Source organism: Aphelocoma coerulescens (assembly GCF_041296385.1).
Source record: "Aphelocoma coerulescens isolate FSJ_1873_10779 chromosome W unlocalized genomic scaffold, UR_Acoe_1.0 ChrW_unloc_scaf_2, whole genome shotgun sequence".
In the NCBI taxonomy this organism is placed as follows: Eukaryota; Metazoa; Chordata; class Aves; order Passeriformes; family Corvidae; genus Aphelocoma; species Aphelocoma coerulescens.
Genome location: NW_027184081.1, coordinates 4,772,870 through 4,791,182, shown reverse-complemented (window position 1 = coordinate 4,791,182; position 18,313 = coordinate 4,772,870). Strand labels below are relative to the sequence as shown.

The 18,313-nt window shown below is 49.0% G+C and overlaps 1 protein-coding gene across 9 annotated transcripts in view; it reads left to right on the top strand.

Moving 5' to 3' along the window:
* The window catches only part of LOC138102799 (E3 SUMO-protein ligase PIAS2), a 108,944-nt gene that overhangs the window by 9,419 nt on the left and 81,212 nt on the right, over positions 1-18,313 (top strand). The window contains exon 2 of one of the 9 annotated variants that reach the window (XM_069000566.1): positions 6,617-6,690. The exons of the other annotated variants lie outside the window; for them this stretch is intronic. The gene's annotated coding sequence lies outside the window, so the exon portion shown is untranslated. The remainder of the gene's footprint in view (positions 1-6,616; positions 6,691-18,313) is intronic. 9 annotated transcript variants of the gene reach the window in all.

Here is an 18,313-nt window from a genome sequence, read left to right as displayed (position 1 = left end):
GAGGCAGGGGCCCTCTATGCCTGGTTATCCTTCTTTCCCTGGTCCTGCATCTTAGAGGTTCCTTCATGGGAATCGGACGTGCCATCGTCTTTTCTATCATTTCCGGCAGTTTGGCTACAGGCAACTGGAGCTACTTCCTTTTTGGTAGATCCTCCTTTCTGAGACTTGCGCTCCTTCAATTCACGCACTCGTGCTGCCAGAGCAAAGGTGGGTTGTCCACCCCACCTCTTCGTGTCTTCCCCACTGTCACACAGGAATTTCCACAGCTCACTTCGTGGGATGTTCCTTCTCCCTGGGGAATGTCCACGGAGAAGGCACTCTTTAATCTCCTGGTGATTCCTTTCTATCTTATCTTCCATTTTCTGCATACGTGTTTCCACAGCTGCGATTCTCGTATGTGTTGGGCCATGCTCAGAGTCTGCATATGCTCGGAGCTTCCCTGCCATATCCTTCACAGTCTCATTCGCATCATAGTCCGGTTTCATTATTGCTAAAGCAGAAGCGTATTCTGGTGGCCCAAGTTGTATGAGTTTTCGCCACATGTATGGAATAACTCTGGCCCGGTCTGGACTCCTCAATCCTGGGTCATCTGTGAAGACAACCTCTACCACCCCTAGTTCTCTCAGGCAATGGATCCCTTGTTCTATGGTCTTCCACGGGGTTTGCTGCATGTAGAGATCATCTCCACACATATATCTTTCCATCACGCTTGTCAAAACCCGTGTCCAGAGACTGGCAGAGTCAGCCTCCCTTATCATCGCTTGGTCAATCACTGGATCATGTGACAGGGATTCCAAATGACTCGCTTCAGCACCGTCCAGCATCACATCATCACCTGCCGCATCCCAAATACGGACCATCCAACTTATTATGGATTCATCGGACCGTCGGGTGTAATCCTTTCTTAGGCTGTGAAGGTCCTTTATGGACATGGACTCAGTAATGGTTTCTGTGCCTGAGTCCGTTGGTGGTTTTGAGGTTCCTTCCCCTGCATCTTTTGAGGTTCCTTCCCCTGCATTATCCTCATCTTTCACTGGGCGATCAGTTTTTGTTGCAGTGGGGATACTGCAACACGCCTATATCCAACCAGGAGTCCCGTGGAAAAGAAATATATACGGACGGATTCTTGCTAGATGTTTCAGAGATGTTTATTTCCCCAGCCGCATGGCCGGGCTCTCCCGAGAGACTCTGCCACAGTCACAGGACCCAAGCTGCTTTGCCCGCGCAGGGGAACACAAACCAACCAATGGGGAACGAGGCTGACCAGGGGCAGGGAAACCCCGTGCCTCCCCCCCAGGGCCCCTCTCTCAGGGCTACATGGCAGGGGGAGGAGACCCCAACAAGTTTTGGTTGTGTGCTTTTTCCTTGTAACAGGAGCCACTGTCAGTGGCTTAGACTCTCCATCTGGTTTGGGCTTGCTGTCTGGTTTATCTGCAGCCTGAGTGACTGGGGTGTGTGCAGGCTTTGCTGATTGATCTTCCTGCCTTTCTACCTTTACCTGCTGCAGTGTGTGATAGGCATATGCCAAAGCCCAACATATTGCAAGGAGCTTGTTCTCATTAGAATTGCCATTGTATTTCTCTTTCAGATATTTCCCCACCTCAGCTGGTTTCTGAACTTGTTCAGGGGAAAACTTGCAAACCATTGGGTGAGAGAATTTCTTTAGGGTTTGGCCGATGTCCTCCCATTCCCCACACCACTCAGGATTTTTCACCTCTGGGTCAGGTGTCTCAGCAGTCACCCTGGAAATCTGAGCTCTCATTCTAGACAAGATGCGAGACATATGGAGAAAGCTTACGAGATAAAATACCAGGAAGGTGGTCTCTTTAACATCCAGGGGAAACTGAATACTCTGAAAGGATAACCTATCAAATTTAAAGGGAAGGGAAACCCTGACTCCTCCTCCTCTAACAATCTGGGTCCAATTACTAATAAATTCCCAAAACAGGCTACCGAAGGTAGGACTGGGGTTAGGACGGAGAAACCACTTATCATACACACTTTGAACAGCTGCCTGTACCTCTGTTAACTTCTTATAAATCATTATCACTGAGCACAGGAAGATGGAAATCCTGATTCATCTCCCTACTCTGTAAAATTTACATATCAGGGACAAGATTGGAGCAAGTTGTGGATAGGCAAACAACCCTAGGGACCAAAAAAGCACCAGTACCTCAATGAAGCCTAAGGACCAGAAGGACATAAGTACATCAAGACAGAGAGACATTATGAACTCAACCAGCATGGTGACTACTTTACCCCAACACAGAATAAGTAAATTCAAACCAAAATGTAATTAGCACAGGTTTTTTTCACTTTCCTTCGAGCCACGCAGTTGGGCACCACTAAATTTGTTTCAGTTTGGCCAAATTTAGAAATATATCCTCTGAGAGAAGGCACAACCACCCCTTCCCCCACCAGGTTCGGGAAAAAATAAATTTTCCTCGAAGGAAAGTGAAGGAGATAAAACTATTTATTTACCAAACACACTGGAAAAGGAAAATAAGGCTAAATAATCAAATGTTTTGCTGTGGAGGAAAAACCTGGGAAAGCGTTAGAGTCCTCCCTTTGGTCTCCTCGGAGCTGGAGCTTGGGCCAGGGCCAGGCCCTCTGTGCCTGATGGAAAGTCCTCCCGATGTGCTCTGAGGTTGAAAGCAGTCCAGTAGAAAAGGGAGAAAATTCGGAATTCCAGAGAAGGAAAAGCAAAGTCCAACTCTCAGTCTATCTCTCCGGAGAACAAGAAACTGAAACAACTGGCCAAAAGCTGACTGGAAAGCAGCAAGCCGGGTGCTTCCTCGCTCCCCTGCCGCAGCTGGAAAAAAAAACCTGCTATCTCTGGGTGACCTTGAACAAGCTGCAAACTGCCGTGAAAAAGTTTTGCTGAGTTTTTTCCTTCCCCCTCTCAGGCTCAGTTTAGAGGCATAAAAAGGCACAGGAATTAATTTCTGGGCATAGGCAGCGATATGGAATACGCATCATAAGGTCACCCCAAGACAGTCTGTAATTCCTGAGTGCACTAAGATTCCTTGATGGGCAACATCAGGTTTTCCCACCAGCATCGCACTGGATCCCTGGGCTAAGGGTCCATATGCATCCAAGGGAACCTTATAAATACCTCTAGAGTCTAAGACGACTGCAGCTGTGGTGTGAACGTCAAAACCGTCTTATCCGTGGGTGCTGTCTGATCCCTGGGTGCTGTCTCTAGGGTGGCTGGGTAGGACTGTGCCTGTACCTGTGCCACTCTCTGGGGGAGCGACTGCATCGGAGAGCAATTCCCCCTCCTTGCACCCCGGTGGAAGTTTCCCGACAACGGCCAACCATCGGCATGAGTCCGGAATCTACAGTAGCCGGTACAATGGCCTGGCCTGCCACACCTCTTGCACTGGGGGATCGGTGTGTTTTCTTTTCGGCTTGGCTTAGGCCGCTTCCGTTTCTTCACCTGTTCTGGTTGCTTTGGTTCACGACCAGAAGATGCGTGAACAGGCTGCAGGAATGCAGCCAAAGCAGACCTTTTCTGGTTCCCAGATCCCACCTTAGCACAGGCTTCGACCATGTCTGTTACCTCAGGGTCCCCTGGTAAGGCATCTATGATTTTTCTGCACTCCTCGTTTGCGTTATCTCTCACTAACTGCCTTAACAACATCTGTCTTAACCCTTCATCCTCAACCTGCTTCTCGAGAGAAGCAGCGACTTTCTCTACAAAAGAGAGGAATGACTCTGATTTCCCTTGAACTATTTCAGTATATCGCTTTCTGGGTGCAGACAGCTCTATGGTTTTCAACAGGGCAGCCATGCCGACCTGTTCAGCTTGCTGCAGGACTCTAGAGGACAAGTTACCCTGTAGGCTGGGATCAGAGAAGGGACCAGTCCCCATCAAAGCATCCACTCCTGCTGTCCGTCTCGGATCAGCGTCAGGGAGCTGCAAATTTGCTAATGCAGTCTTGCCGGCCAGCTTTCTCCAGGTTTTCTCAAAAACTGTAAATTGTACAGGTTGAAATAGAATTTGACCTAAGTGTCTGATATCAAATGGAGAAAGCAAATCTGTATTTATCACCCTTATTATCTGCATGACCTCAGCAGAACCTAGTCCATATTGTGCCACCTTGGATTGGAGGTCCTGGGCAACTTTCCAAGCAATTACCTCATGCTTGTCATGCTCCCCTGAATCTGGGAGAGCCTTATACACTGGGAAAGCTTGGATCTCCCCTTTAGGGGAAGCACTATCATCCTGAACTTCTGGCACAGCCTGTGGATAGAGTGTAACAGCTCCCTTGTTACCCCCAGAATCCTCAAATCTGTTTGGCATTCCAAGTGTTTCCAATAATCTCCAGTCACCCTCCTCCAATGCTTGCATCTTAAGGGACTCTAAGAAGCAATTGTAGTGGGTTGGACGCACTGTTACTGTGCAGTCCTGAAAGGTCCAGGGGCGAGACCAGCGCAGCCTTTTCCTTCACTGCCCGGGTACAGTCGCCTGACGACCTGAGGCCAGAATCTCATCTTTCTCACTTCCCGATGACGAGTCATCAGGCAAAGGCAACTTTGAGGTGCTGGGAGCGAACAGAGGTGGAAGGAGAGGGGCACTTTGGCTAAGTTTGCTAGAGGCAGAACAGACAGCACAGACTACAGTTGGCTGCGCTGCAGTTTGAACAGCAGTTTCTTTACGGGAGGCCGTCTCGGCCAGTCCCGACTGAATCGGTACTGAAGCTGCTGCTGCCATCTCTGGGGCTACAGCCGCGCCCGGCGCCGCGCTCATCTCTTGCTCCCCAGCCACGTTCAGGTTTTCCCATGGCAGCGCTATTTCTGGGTTCGCCGCCGGCCACGCCACTCCTTGGTTTGGAGCCACGGCTCCCGCGGGCGGCTCAGGTGGCGCTGGCGGCTCTGGCCTGGCGGACCCCGCACGGCGGGGTGCGTCTGTTATCTGCAGCACCTGTTTTTGCGGGCTGTGCAATTCTCCCAGCTGCCGGGATATGTTCGGTAACTCTGTCAGCAAAGGCAGATGCTGTATTAAAAGGTCGATAGCTCGGTTCTGCAGTGGTGCAGAACAGTCCAGCGCCAAGGAGGGCAGCAGACCACACCCAGGCAGTCTCGGAGTAGGCATGCCTGGCGCTACGCTGGCTAAGAAGTTAGATCCAGGCGATTTTGTCTCTGTTGGTGCATATGCAAACGGGCTAGGAGCCGCTCTGGGGGTCCAAATCGCTAAGCTGCTAATTCACGGCCCTGGATAAGCCATGGCTGCCGCCGAGCTGAGCGGCAAGACATACTGCGTGCCCTCCTGCTGCCCCGACACCGCTGCCTCTGCTGGCGCAAGGTCCCTGGGGGCCGCAGAGTCCTGCAATTGTGCAGGGTGAGGCGGCGCAGGCTCTGCCTGTGGAGCCAGGGGGGGTTTTCCAGATCCACCATCATTTGCCCTGGAAGCCCGGTCAGCGGGGTCCCCCTCAGACATTCCTCCGTCACTCATCACCGAAATAGGTGAGCCAGCTCTGCTGCTGCAGTCGAGGTTGGTCAGCAGAATAAATAACGAACGCCAGGTCTGGTATAATTCTAACACTGATGGGTCCCCAGACGGGAGTTCATGCCAGACAGCACAGCCAAGTTCCTGCCGTAAGGCAAAGTCCAGGGCAGTGTCTCTGTCCATGGAAATCCCTTTTAAAGCAGCCCAATCTAATAATTCCCGAACTGAGTTTTCAGGAATGGAGGTGCGCAATATGCTAAACACACCTTTCCAGACCAGCACCACAGTGTCAGTTTGTGAGCCGCTGTTCACCATTTCTCAGTCCTGTCGGACTTCCTGGTCCCGGGGGGGGAAAGGGGAGCAGCGTACCTCTAGAGGAATTCGGCTTGGCTTGCAGCAGCAGGACATGTCAGAGAGTGCAAATCACGTCGGGCAGCACCAAATATTACCACTGGCCTGGTTCCTACTGTATAGCACCGTGTCCCGCAGCCATAGGGAGGAGGAGGAGGAGAAGATCCAGCAGGCAGGAATTGTGCAGCAAGATTGATTCATTTAATCCTTTTACAAACTCTTTTATAGACGTTTTTCTTCCTAGTCTAATTGGACAAAGGACCAGCCACCCCTTGGGGGTAATTGGCTAAAGTCCTAAAACATGCTTGTCAAAATATTTTTCTACTATACCATAAACAAGACTTTTCAAGGTTGCAGGTGTCTGGGTTGTTTACATTCCCTGCCACCTCTTCTGTGAGACAGAAAAGTCTCTCATGGACTTAGAAAATAGCAAGAAAATCCTTGCTAGCAGCATTTTTGTATCTACAATTGGACATTGAAATGGGCTGCCCAGGGAGGTGTTGGAGACACCATCCCTGGAGGTGTTTAAGAAAAGACTGGATGTGGCACTTAGTTCCATGGTCTAGTTGACAAGGTGGTGTTAGGTCATAGGTTGAACTCAATGATCTCAAAGCTCTTTTCCGACCTAGTTAATTCTGTAATTCTGTAATTAGTCCTTTCGAGTCTGTGGGTTGTGGTCTCCCCCTGCTGGAATTATCTTTTACCCAGACAGAGCTGATTTCAGCATAGTTGCTGAGTTGTTTTTCCTTGTGGATTCTGTGTGTCCACTATCAGTGATAATTATCTCCCTTCCCTTTGTTTACTTCCCCCTAGGCCTGAGACAACACTTGGATAATAGTACCACCTTTATCTTATCAAGATGTCTTGACTTGCAGTCCAAGTTCCAGGTATCCTTAGAGGCATATTGGCAGGGGTGGGGGGGAGGGTGGAGGGGGCTTTGCTGGTCGCAAATGAGCAGTTGCTTCTTTCGGTGGTCACAGATGAGCAGTTGCTTCTTTACAGTTTTCCACAGTGGGAGTCCTTCTATGGTAACAGTGTTTGAGGCAGGCAACTCTGATCTTTAAGTCCTTTACAGGACCTCATTAATGTGTATAAATATCTAAAGGGGGAATGCCAAGAGGATGGACCAGGCTCTTCTTGGTGGTGCCAAGCAATAGGACATGAGGCAATGGGCAGAACCTGGTGCACAGGAAGTTCCACCTGAATATGAGGAAGAACTTCTTTCCTGTGCAGTGACTGTACACTGGAACAGGTTGCCCAGAGAGGGTGTGGAGTCTCCCTCACTGGAGGTATTCAAGAACTGTCTGGACACAATTCTGTGCAATGTGTTCTAGGATGACCTTGCTTGACCAGGGAAGTTGGACCAGATGACCCACTGTGGTCCCTTCCAACCTGACCCATTCTGTGATTTCTGTGAAAACAAAGAGACTCAAAGGAACTTGCTGTTACATCATGCCTTTTGGAAATGTTCAGTTTTGTTAAAGGATTTGGAGGTAACTGTAACCACAGTCACTACTTTTTAAGATATTGGTGAAAATGTCCAGTATAAGGCTTACCCTTCTAAATTGTCAGATTAACCCTTAATTAATTAGCAGTATTTATTGAATTCTCTAGCTTACCAGTTTCTGGAATATTAGGGAGTTGCTGAGATGATATAGTGAGCACAACTGTATCTATCTTGCATTTTTGAGATATAATTTCCAGACCTGCTGTTCACAGATGTGTTTTTAAACATGGCTCATACCTTTATCCATAATCCTCACTCAAGAGCAGCCTGATGAATGTCAAAGGGATTACACAGGCAGAGGTGGATGTGGAACAGAAGTCAGCAGTCTGGTGTGGAGGCCTGAGATAGCATGTGAACACATTTTTAAACAAAATTGCCCCAGGAGTGGGGAACTACAGCTCCTTCTGAGAGCCATTAGTGAGATTATTCCAGTTCCCAACAAATTCTGAACTCATAGAGATTTGACTTGAAGCTATGGCTTGCATCCCAGCAAAATGCTCCTCAAACTGAGAAGTAAGAAAGAAAGAAATGCACAGCCAATGGAAGCAGGGACAGGTGACCTGGGGAGAGTACAGGGATATGGTTTGGAGAGGTAGGGATGGGGTCAGGAAAGCAAAGGCAAAGCTGTCTTGCTTTCCGGCGGAGTAAGACATGCAGACAATCAATGTGATCGATAGAGCAAGCTTGGTTTATTGCCAATACAGAGGCACTTATATAGTATTGAGTACAAGCTTATCAGTTCTTTAATTAGTTTAAACTTACAAAAGCACATTCTTACTTCTACATAATTGGGTTAGATAAAAGACTACATTTGGCAAGCTTCTATTATTTATGTTTTGTCTTGAGAGATCAAAGATTTTCCTCCCTTCTCACGGTCAGCACATTTTTATCAGAACAGCACTGTACCTCCTAAAAACTCCCTTTTTGTTCCCAGGCCTGTTTCTCACGCAGGCATTTTCTCACGGAGGCTTTTTCTCATGCAGGCCTTTGCTTGCAGGCCTTTATTTTGTACAGTTCTTTTATTGATTTGTTTTTATCAATAATCCATGTCCCTGATCCTCTAACCATTCTCCAACAATTCCCCCTTTTTCTTTTTGTACAAGCAATACTTGATTGGCTACAGATGTAGTAACTTTGTATATCATCTTTTGCAAGCATTGGCACAGGCAAGGTAAGCACACTATTATTAATAATATTACTAGTCTTACAATAATAAATGCTACACGAGTGAAACTAGCCATGGTCCTGAACCTAGTGACTTTACCCATCCTTCTAAGCCGAGACCGTCTTCTTTCTGTAATTGTGTGGTTATTGATGTAACTCACTTATCTGCTTGTGAATCAGGACAGAGTGGTCAAAAAGATTCATACAGCACATACCCTGGAACTCTTCACAGACGTGGCTGTGAGCTAATAATAGAAAATCAATGGCTACTTAATTTTGTAATATCGTATGTCTAACACTAGTAACATCTATGCTTAACTCACCAAGCATCTGCGAAGTTATGTTTAACTTATCCCTCTCCCAGCAAGCAAGTTTATGCAAAATAGTGTGAGCCCTGGCTGCTGAAGCACCAGGTAAAAACATAGATGCTAGCCAAATTGACTGCTTTCACTCAATCTAAATGGGCGGACAGCTGATTGAAAATGTCCGCTAATGCTCTTGTCTCAAGACAGTCAAAAAACTAATTCCCTACTCTATTTCTGTGTCTGATGCTATACCTAAAAATTTATGCAATTCTCCTTCTTAGTTTTGCCTTTGGAGAGAGTTCCCCGACACCCACCACAAGTCACTAGCAACCACCCAGGACAGCTGTTACATTCGCCCTAGAGTCTCACTATTTCTCCTGCTATGGAGAGTGGTGGATCTGGCAAGTCCTCAGCCCCCTCACTCAGCCACGTCTGCAGCCTCTCCCAAGGCTTCTCGGGACCGAGGTCCCAGAGTTCCAGCTGTTGAAGTAGTGGCGTCACTTTCCTCAGGAGCTGATGCTGACTGTGCCTTCTCGCTTCGGGGTCTTGTATGCGTAGCACGGCACCACTTGCTGGGTTCCCCTCTGGTCAGTGCTGCGGCGATGACTTGTCCCTGTTGTTGCAGGACATTCTGCAGCATTGCAGTAAAAGCAGCTGTTTGAGACGACTGCTCCGCACAGCTAGCATGCACGAGCATCTCATCTACTCCTGCTCCCTGGGGCAGCATGGCAAGAATTGTCTTAGTTTGCCTATTAGCATTTTCAAAGGCAAGGGTGTGGAACATTTGCTCTTGGAGCTCTTCAGAGAGCTCAGTTGTGTCCTTTAAGGCTGCTGACAACACGGCTTTGTGGGCAGAAGTCTGTAACAACTGATGAATGACTACGGGCATGGTCACCTGTGTTACTGTCGCCCAGTAAGCTTCGCTCCCAGTTAGCATGTCATTTTGGAGTGCATACAGTGGGTCTTGTGTGTCACCTTGATGTTTGCTAGCTTCTTCTTGTGCTAGCTGTTTCTACGTTTGTTCCCAGAGCAGGAACTGTGAAGGGGTTAACAACAACTGTGCAATGCTGATGCATCATTCGGACACAGGACATCTGCTGTAAAGATAAACTGCAGAATGCTTCATGTAGATAAGTCAGCAAGCTTTTTGATTACTTCTTGCATCATTTCTTGGTGCTTGTCTCCCTCTTGGGGCTGACTCCTGGCAGCCCTGGCTGGGTCTGGCTCTGCAGGCGACAAAACCGCAGAAGCCGCTTCGCAGTGGGCCGTTACTTCGTTGTTCGGCGGGGGGGTTGCGCTCTGCTGCTTTTGGCTGGGAGTTAGGACCGCATGTCTGCTCTGCCGCTTTTGGCCGGGCAGCAGGACTGCCTGTGTCTCCTTGGCCCGCCTGCGCCCTGCCCCCTGGGTCAGGAGGCTCTGTTTCCGCGTTCGTGGTCATTACTCTCTCAGACGTCAGAGGGGTAACATCCTGCCCTGCTGAGTTCAGCAGCTCGTGCAGTGAGCGGACGGGTGCTGCTGTGCTTTTAATCGATTTTCTCGCCGCCAGCCTGAAGAATTGTGCTACCCTGGGCTCCGCTCCGGTCTCTGCCCGCCGCTCCGTAAGACCCCCGTCTGTTCCTTTCCTGAAACTGCTATTCTCTAAAGCCTCTATGGCGGCTGTGGCCACTGTCCTCTCTGTTTTCATCTCTGCGAGAGTGCCAGTTACTGCTCTCCAGATTAAACCGACAGCTTTTGCTTCTTTAGCTTTCCTTTTGAATGATTTTGGATCAGCAAGTTCCTTACAAAGGTTTACTTCTTAACTCTCTGCTTTTCTAAAAAGCGTAAAAATAAATCAAGGGTCACCTCTGTTTCCATATCTGCGTCCTACCGCATCTGCGTCTTACCGCAATCCCTGTCGACAGGAGTTGTGCAGCCTTTTCCAGGTTTGCCCTTGTCAGCCGATACGGCAGACCCCTCTGTAGGTCAGTCCAGGCATGGATCAGACACTTGCCTGCAGCTGCTGGTCTTCTGCCCTCCGATCGCTGCTTATCGGTGCCTCTTCGGTCTCACACCTTAGTCAAAAAAACGAAGTCCCAGTCTCTGCTCGGGTGCCAAATTCTGACTTTCTGGCGGGGGAAGACATGCAGACAATCAATGTGATTGATAAAGCAAGGTTCGTTTATTGCCAATACAGAGGCACTTATATAGTGTGAAAGTACATGCTTATCAGTTCTTTAATTAGTTTAAACTTACAAAAGCACATTCTTACTTCTACATAATTGGGTTAGATAAAAGACTACATTTGGCAAGCTTCTATTATTTACGTTTTGTCTTGAGAGATCAAAGATTTTCCTCCCTTCTCACGGTCAGCACATTTTTATCAGAACAGCACTGTACCTCCTAAAAACTCCCTTTTTGTTCCCAGGCCTGTTTCTCACGCAGGCATTTTTTCACGGAGGCTTTTTCTCTTGCAGGCTTTTGCTTGCAGGCCTTTATTTTGTACAGTTCTTTTATTGATTTGTTTTTATCAATAATCCATGTCCCTGATCCTCTAACCATTCTCCAACAGCAAAGCTGGAACAGGACTTGGCAAGGGATGTGAGGAATAACAAGGTGGCATTCTATAAGTAGATAGGTCAGAAAAGAAAGGCCAAGGAGAGTGTACCTGCCTTGATAAGCGAGGAGGGTGAACTGATGACAACTGATATGGAGATGGTTGAGGTACTCAATGAGTTAGGTCTTTGCCTTGGTCTTCACTGGCAGTCAGGCTTTCCACTTCTCTCAAGTCCCTGATCCTCTGTGTGGGTGTGGGGGGAGTGAAGTTCCTCCCACTGTAAGTGAAATGCAAATTTGGGACCACTTGATGATGCTGAATAGACACAAATCTATAGGGCCTAACAAGATGCATCCCAGGGTGTCGCTGTTATCCCCAGAGAAAGGCGAAATCACGACATAGGTCCAAGTCAGATGATATGGCCAGAGCAAGAGCTAAGACCATGTTTAATGGAAAGCTCGTCTTTTATAGTGTGGTTCGCAATAAAGAAATTACATGATTGGCCTATTGACCCACCACCTCTCAAGGTTATAGGTTGAGCAGTAAGACACCCATTTCCAAATATTATTCTTAAAGAAGGAAAATAATTTTCACAGTTCTCATAACAACCTGCAGGTGTAGAAATGGTTTACATTCTCTCAAACTGTTGTCCATCCAGTTTGCATGACAGCGAAAGCTTTCACAGAGAAGCTGTGAGAAGCTGGATTTCTCTAACTGCCCTCTCATGAGAAAGAAAAGTTTCACAGGAAAATTCTTCTGCTTCTGCCTTTTAGCATCCACAGTTCCCCCTTTTTGTCTGAGACCAAAAAGGTCGCGTTTGTAATCCTCTGCAGGATCCCTTGCAGCAAGGAGAACAAACACAGCATAAGGAGTCTGTTTGGTAGTGGCCAATTATTACCGCAGGCCTGGTTCCTACGGTATATCACCGTGTCCCGCAGCCATAGGGAGGAGGAGGAGGAGAAGATCCAGCAGGCAGGAATTGTGCAGCAAGATTGATTTATTTAATTATTTTACAAACTCTTTTTTAGACTTTTTTCTTCATAGTCTAATTGGACAAAGGACCAGCCACCCCTTCGGAGTGATTGGCCAAAATCCTAAACCATCCATTGTCAAAATATTTTTCTACTATACCATAAACAAGACTTTTCAAGGTTGCAGGTGTCTTGGTTGTTTACATTCCCTGCTACCTCTTCTGTGAGACAGAAAACTCTCTCACAGACTTAGAAAATAGCAAGAAAATCCTCGCTAGCAGCATTTTTGTATCTACAATTCCCCCTTTTTGTTTTATAAGATAACAACTCTACTATTAATGCCAAATAGAAATCTACATCAGTTATTAATTCTAAATATGTCCTTAAGGCTTTAACTATCTGACTCCATAACAAGAAATTTAAAGTTCAGCCTCTGCTTGTAGAAGGACCATCCCAGTCTCTGCTTGTGGAAGGACCATCTGCCTGATGGTTGACATCCTGGTCATCATCAGAAGAGTCATTAGGCTGATGATCTACATTCTGGTCGCCATTTGGATGGTTAGCGTTCTGGTCATCATTTGGAGGTTGCCTGTTCTGCCTCTGGTGCCGTAGGTCAGGGCGAACACATTTTGAAGGTAGCCACCGTACCCCGGTATCTGTGGAAACGCAAGCATACCCACGACCCCAAACGATAAGCTCATGAGGGCCTTCCCACTGGTTAGTGAGTAAATTCCGCACCCAGACTTTTGCCCGGGGCAGTTGTGTGTCGCCTGCAGACTGCAATGAGAGAAAATGATTCAGAATAACAGGATTATTTGAATTTTGTGGTACTGTAAGGTGATTAATTGTATACAAAGCTTTTGCTAACTGGCTCTGTGGGGTTTCTCCATGCATTCCCCTTTTCTGCTTGCCCAAAACACGCTTCAAGGTACCATGAGCGCGTTCAACAATGGCTTGGCCAGTAGGAGAATGTGGGATACCAAAGGTATGGTCTGCACCCCATAGGTGTAAAAACTGCCGCGTCTTCTCCGAGGCATAGGCAGGACCATTATCGGTTTTCACAGAAGCTGGCACACCCAGGACTGAGAAAGCCAATTTCCAATGGGCAATGACATCACGGCCCTTCTCTCCAGTGTGAGCAGTAGCCCACATAGCCGAGGAGAAAGTGTCAATAGACACGTGCACATATTTCAGCCGACCAAATTCTGGGATGTGAGTTACATCCATTTGCCAAATCTGCAAGGCTTTTAGCCCTCTGGGGTTTACCCCCGCTGGCCAAGGCGCAGCGAGTCCATGACAGTCAGCACAAGCACTGACAATGTCGTGCACCTCGGTTGGCGTTAAATGAAACTGCTTCTGCAGGGTATGTGCACTTTGATGGAAGAAACCGTGCAATGCCTTGGCTTGTGCAATTTTATCAGGCTGAGGCCCTACCCATGCAGGGTTGGCCAGCATGTCAGCCCTGGCATTGCCTTCTGTTAGGAACCCTGGTTAATTGGTGTGGCTTCGAATGTGCAGAAATGTAATACGGATGCACTCGAGCTTGAATTGCAGACCACAAGGTTTGCAACAGCGAAAACAGAGCCGCATTGTTCACCTCCTTCAGAAGGGAACAATCTAAGCTTTGGGTTATATCTGCTACATAAGCAGAGTCAGTAACCAAATTCAAAGGTTCCTGTGAGAATCGCTGAAAAGCCATGGTAACAGCCCTTAATTCAACTAACTGAGCAGAGCCTGACTCGTGTTCCTTCAGCACCTGCCATTCTGATCCCTCCTTCCAGGTAATAATGGCTTTCCCAATTTTCCCTGAACCCTCCGTAAAGACAGTGGGTCCTTGCACCGGTACTCGGCTATTTCTCGGCTGCAAGGATAGTATGGTCGATTTTGCCAACTGCAGTAAATTATGACTGGGCAGATGGTAAGTGATCTGCCCTGAGAAGTTTTGCAGCGCGCTTTGCCAAGGAGCACTATGGATGAGGCTCCACTCAAAGTATTCCTTTGAGATCGGAATGACAATTACTGCAGGATCTGCAGCCATCACTTGCAAACACCGTTGACGGTATTTGATTATCAGAGAAGCGACCAATTCAAACACTGTGGTCACAGTCCTTTTCGGCTGATGCGGCAAAAAGACCCATTCTAGGATATGCAAAGGATCAGGCCATTGTGCATTCCACTGGCCAATGATACCTGTAGGATGGAGGTCTGGAATGGTAATGAAAACAGTGATAGCAATGGAGGGATCCACTCAATAAACCTGATGAGCAGAAACAGCCCGTTGGACCTCCTGCAGCGCTTGTCGCGCCTCCGGAGTCAACTCCCAAGGTGAATTCAGACCAGGATCCCCTTTTAATGTATTAAAAAGTGGGGAAAGCTGCTTTGCAGTTCGACCTAAATAAGGTCGTAACCAATTGATGACACCCAACAGCTTCTGGGCATCATTTAAGATTTTTATTGAATCTGAGAATTGCACCTCTTGGCGTTGGATAGTTTGGTCCAATATTCTCACTCCTAAATATTTCCAAGGAGGATGCTGTTGAACTTTCTCTGGAGCTACCTCTAATCCATAGGCATGCAGAGCAGCGAGCAGCTGTGGCTGTATTCTCAGCAGCTTGTCCCAGGTGGATGCTGCCACCAGGATATCATCCATGTAATGGTAGCAGCGTGCATCAGGAAACTGCTTGTGAACTCCGGCTAAAGCTTGGGCGACATACCACTGACAGATAATTGGGCTGTTTCTCATCCCTTGAGGGAGGACCTTCCATTGGTATCTCTTAGCAGGTTCAGCATTGTTAATGGCAGGCACAGTAAAGGCAAATTTTGGTTTGTCATCAGGATGCAAAGGAATTGTGAAAAAACAATCCTTTAAATCAATGATCAGGATGTCCCACCCCGTAGGAATCATGGTGGGAGAGGGCATGCCAGGCTGCAATGCCCCCATATCTTCCATTACTGCATTAACTTTCCAGAGGTCCTGCAATAATCTCCATTTCCCTGATTTCTTCTTAATTAGGAAAACAGGAGTGTTCCAGGGGCTAGTAGAAGGTTCAAGGTGCCCCTGTTGTAACTGTTCCTGAACTAGCTGATGAAGGGCGTCTAACTTCTCTTTTGGTAGGGGCCACTGCGGCTCAAAGACTGGTGTGTTAGTCAGCCACTGCAAAGGCAGTGTAGGATACTGTGCACCCTTACGCACAGTGACCCCTGCTAAAAATTTGTCCCAATCCGTACGCCCCAAGCTGCCAACACATCCCGTCCCCAAAGATTATGGGAAGTGGTAGCAACATAAGGCCTAATCATAGCTGGGTGTCCCTCTGAATCCTTCACCACAACAGGCCGTTCACTTAAATAGCTCTGCATGGTTCCTCCTAATCCTGCGATGGCCGATCCCACTGGGGGTAAAGGCCATGAGGGAGACCACGCAGAGAAGGAGATGATAGTTACATCAGCACCCGTATCAATCAAACCTCGAAGCTGAGTTCGGGGTGGACGGGCGTTCGGCAGGATCAGGGTATATGTCACCTGTGGCCTTTGGTCAGAGATGTCTGCAGTCCAGAAGGCCTGCGGAAGTCCCGTAGATCCACTGCCGTTATCTTTGTGAGTTTGTTCTACCCTGGGGACACAAGACTTAAAAGGCACTAATTTAGCAAGGCAGGTCTTTTCAGGAATAGTTACAGGGGGTTTTTGCGTGGAGACCATAGCGCAAATCTGACCTTTAAAGTCAGAATCAATAACTCCTGAGTGCACTGATTCCTTGATGGGTAACATCAGGTTTTCCCACCAGCATCGCACTGGATCCCTGGGCTAAGGGTCCATATGCATCCAAGGGAACCTTATAAATACCGCTAGAGTCTAAGACAACTGCAGCTGAGGTGTGGACGTCAAACCCGTCTGATCCCTGGGTGCTGTCTCTAGGGTGGCTGGGTAGGCCTGTGCCTGTACCTGTGCCACTCTCTGGGGGAGCGACTGCATCGGAGACCAATTCCCCCTCCTTGCACCCCAGCAGAAGTTTCCCGACAAAGGCCGACCATCGGCATGAGTCCGGGATCTACAGTAGCCGGTACAATGGCCTGGCCTGCCACACCTCTTGCACTGGGGGATCGGTGTGTTTTCTTTTCGGCTTGGCTTAGGCCGCTTCCGTTTCTTCACCTGTTTTGGTTGCTTTGGTTCACGACCAGAAGATGCGTGAACAGGCTGCAGGAAAGCAGCCAAAGCAGACCTTTTCTGGTTCCCAGATCCCACCTTAGCACAGGCTTCGACCATGTCTGTTACCTCAGGGTCCCCTGGTAAGGCATCTATGATTTTTCTGCACTCCTCGTTTGCGTTATCTCTCACTAACTGCCTTAACAACAACTGTCTTAACCCTTCATCCTCAACCTGCTTCTCGAGAGAAGCAGCGACTTTCTCTATAAAAGAGAGGAATGACTCTGATTTGCCTTGAACTATTTCAGTATATCACTTTCTGGGCGCCGACAACTCTATGGTTTTCAACAGGGCAGCCATGCCGACCTGTTCAGCTTGCTGCAGGACGCTAGAGGACAAGTTACCCTGTAGACTGGGATCAGAGAAGGGACCAGTCCCCATCAAAGCATCCACTCCTGCTGTCTGTCTAGGATCGGCAGCAGGGAGCTGCAAATTTGCTAATGCAGTCTTGCCGGCCAGCTTTCTCCAGGTTTTCTCAAAAACTGTAAATTGTACAGGTTGAAATAGAATTTGACCTAAGTGTCTGATATCAAATGGAGAAAGCAAATCTGTATTTATCACCCTTATTATCTGCATGACCTCAGCAGAACCTAGTCCATATTGTGCCACCTTGGATTGGAGGTCCTGGGCAACTTTCCAAGCAATTACCTCATGCTTGTCATGCTCCCCTGAATCTGGGAGAGCCTTATACACTGGGAAAGCTTGGATCTCCCCTTTAGGGGAAGCACTATCATCCTGAACTTCTGGCACAGCCTGTGGATGAAGTGTAACAGCTCCCTTGTTACCCCCAGAATCCTCAGATCCATTTGGCAATCCAAGGACTTCTAACAACCTCCAGTCACCCTCGTCCAATGCTCGCATCCTAATAGACTCTAAGAAGTGACTGTAGTGGGTCAGATGCACTGTTACCATGCAGTCCTGAAAGGTCCAGGGGCGAGACCAGCGCAGCCTTTTTCTTCACCACGCGGCTTCTGCCACCTGACGACCTGGGGCCAGAACCTCATCTGCCTCGCTGCCTGACGAGGAATCATCAGGCAAAGGCAACTTTGGGGCACTGGGAGTGAACAGAAATGTACGTGGAGGGGCACTTTGGCTAAGTTTGCTAGAGGCAGAATAGACAGCACAGACTACAGCTGCTCTTGGCGCCGCCACCTCCGGCACAGCAGCTGCGTTCAGCGCGGTCACCGCTGCCGCTGCTGTCTTGCGCTCCGCAGCCGCGCTCGGCGCTGCCGCCGCTGGCCTGTTCTTGGGGGTCGCTCTGGGCGCTGCCGCCCCTGCCCGCTGCTCCGCAGCCACCGTCTCTGGCCGCGTCTCCACAGCCGCCGCCGCTCCCGGGTTTTGCTGTGGCCGTGCCCCTTCCGGGTTCGCCGCCGGCCGCGCCGTTTCTTGGCTCGGAGCTGCGTCTCCCGCGAATGGCGGGGGGGGGGTGCAGGCGGCGCGGGCTGTGCCGGGGGTGCGGGCGGTGCTGGCTGCGCTGGCATGGGGGGCGCAGGCGGCGCGGGCAGCGGGGCCGGCGCTGGCGGCGCGGCCGGTGCGGGCTCAGGCATTCGCCGCTCTAGCAGGGTGAGGAGTTCCTCCATCCTTCGGGATAGGTTTGGCAGCTCCATCAGCAAAGGCAGATGCTGCATTAAAAGGTCGATGGCTTGGTTCTGTGACTGCGCAGAACAGTCCAGCGCCAGGGAGGGCAGCGGACCACACCCAGGGAGTCCCGGGGCAGGCACGCCCGGCGCTACGCTGGCTAAGAAGTTAGATCCAGGTCCATACGGAACCGAGCTAGGAGCCTCTCTGGGCATCCAAGTGGCCAAACCGCTGATCTGCAGCCCTGGGTAA